This window comes from Bos taurus, chromosome 16 (assembly GCF_002263795.3).
Source record: "Bos taurus isolate L1 Dominette 01449 registration number 42190680 breed Hereford chromosome 16, ARS-UCD2.0, whole genome shotgun sequence".
NCBI classification, from domain to species: domain Eukaryota; kingdom Metazoa; phylum Chordata; class Mammalia; order Artiodactyla; family Bovidae; genus Bos; species Bos taurus.
The window spans coordinates 34,209,850-34,212,277 of record NC_037343.1 but is presented as its reverse complement, the minus strand read 5'-3'; the positions used below and the strand labels follow the sequence as shown (position 1 = coordinate 34,212,277).

Genomic DNA, 2,428 nt, shown 5'->3' with positions numbered 1-2,428 from the left:
AGTTGTGAAGAACCTGCCCACCAGTGCAGGAGACATGGGTTCAATCCCTGGGTCAGGAAGATCCCCTGGGGAAGGGAATGGCAACCCACTCCAGTATTCTTGCCTGGGAAATCCCATAGACTGTAGCCTGGGCTACAGTCCACGGGGTCGCAAAAGTTGGACACGATTAAACGGCTAAACAACAACAACAATTCCTTCTAAGAAAGCCTTTCTTGACTTTTCACTTTAAGTCATGTTTGGCCTCTGCACTTTACCTTCGTGGCACTGAGGATATTTGTCATGGAGCAATAAATTCTGTAAGTGTGTTGCTTAATGTCTGGCTCTCTGACAGAATGTAATCCCTGAACGGCAGAGACATCTCTCTCTTATTTACCACTGAGTCCAAATACTTTACACATAATAGACACCATCAATATTTAGGGCAATCTTGAGTATGAGTCCAAACTTTCCATGAAATTAACTACTGTACATAGAGCATTCAGCCCACAAACTGGAGAACAGTGAATCCTCAAAAAATGTTAACTTACTGCCTTACATAATCCCTGGGAAATACATAGGGAAGGTATCATATAAATTCTCAATTTTCAAGTAAGGAAATGCAGTCAGAGGGCATGTTACTTGCCCAAGACACATCACTTGTAACAAGTGGAGGCCAGAAGGGAACGAAAACCTTCTCAGTCCCTATTCCACATTCTTTCTAATGAACCAGACTTTAGAGAGAGTGCGCCTGGGATGCTGAAGGAGCCTGTGCTTCGACAACATCTACTAAACTGAGAGGATCCATCCCAAGTGCTTTCTGCTCTGGTCCGGAAGTAGGTATTGATGCAACTTTCTTTCTTCAGCATTGCATCAGGGGCTGCTTATTTCCCATTCAACATCTATTCTCCATCTTCTACAATTTTTATTCACATAGCAATGCACTCCTGTAGGAAAATATATTAATCACAGCTTTCCTTGTATCAAGGGGAAGATATTTCATTAAGTCCTGATCATGAAATAAGTGTGATGAATGTGTCCCAGGGAAGCTACTTAAAGAGCACCCTGTTGTATCATACCAAGATGCAGGCATGGTGACTGGTGCCCCAGCAGCCATTCTGAATGATGCAGTCACCTTGAGGTTGGAAATGATGTGCTGAGGATGATAAAACAGCATGGTGCCTATCGACTGGTCATCCCTGACTGTGGAGCCACCATGGCAGACTAAATGACCTACATCAGGATTTGTTTTGTGTGTAAGAGAAATGCACTTTTAATACATTTAAGCTTCTGTTAATATTTTTATGCAGCTAAATATAATCTTACTGATATAATCATTTACAGAGCTGTAGGGGGAAAGTAGTAGTTCGGCTCGTTGTTATTTTTGATCCTCCAAGTGAGAACCTGAGACAATGTATGGTTCATTATGAAATGTATTTTTTCAGCTTATTGAGTTATAACTGACAAAATAAAGTTGTAAGACATTTAAGGTACACACTGTGATAATATGATATACATGTGCATTGTGAGAGGACTCCTCCCGCCCTCCATCTACTTAATTGTCATCACGTCTATCTCATATATTCGTCTTTTTTGGTGGTAACATCTACATTCTAGTATTTTAGCAAAATTTTTTTTTCTATTTTGCATAACAAGTTTATTTTTAAAAGGTATATAGACAATAAACAAAGTAAACACACCACCAGATCTTAACTTCTGCCAAGTATTATCTCCTAGATAATACTGGAACTTCGTTAAGTTCCAGTCTCTAGACAAATTCGATAATCGTCATCTTCATCAGAGTCCATTACTTTTCTTCTGTTGAATTTAACTGTTGTTTTCTTTTCTGTTTGTTGGCTTACTTTTTCGAGGGTTTCTATTAAACCTTGTTCTGATACCTTCCCACTTAGTTGTCCATACCGTGCCATCTGTATAAGGTAATTCTCTAGTTTTCTCAGGCTTTAGTTTTCTCAGGCTTTACAAGTGCTAAGTTACTTAACCGGGCCCGGGCTGACTGATTCAGAACTTGGGCTAAGATACTGTTTCTCATTTCTGCTTCCCTGTGCTTTGCTTCCTGTTGTGCTGCATCGCCAGGATCCCCGTGCTTCGCCTGCAGCTCAGCCAGCCTCTACTTCCTCAGCGCCTCGAGCTCCTGCTCTGCCATGCTGCGGCCGGCCCGGGCAAGCAGCAGCGAACAGGCCCCGACTCACTCCGAGGGAACGCCGGCAGTCCCTCTCTTTAGCAAATTTTAGTTATCAACTCTACAATGTTATCAACTATAATCACCATGTTTTACATTAGACTCGCAGGTTTTATCTGATAGCTGAAAGTTTGTGCCCTTGATCAATGCAACCACTTTTCTATTCTCTGTTTCTATGAGTTGATTTAAAAGAATTTTTTTCAGATTCCACATACAAGTGATACCTTGAAGCATTTGTCTTTCTCTGTCTAG

General features: G+C 41.1%; 1 pseudogene; it reads right to left on the bottom strand.

Moving 5' to 3' along the window:
* Positions 1–1,606: 1,606 nt before the first annotated feature.
* On the bottom strand, positions 1,607–2,213 carry LOC100297170 (programmed cell death protein 5-like; annotated as a pseudogene).
* Between the last annotated feature and the right edge of the window lie 215 nt (positions 2,214–2,428).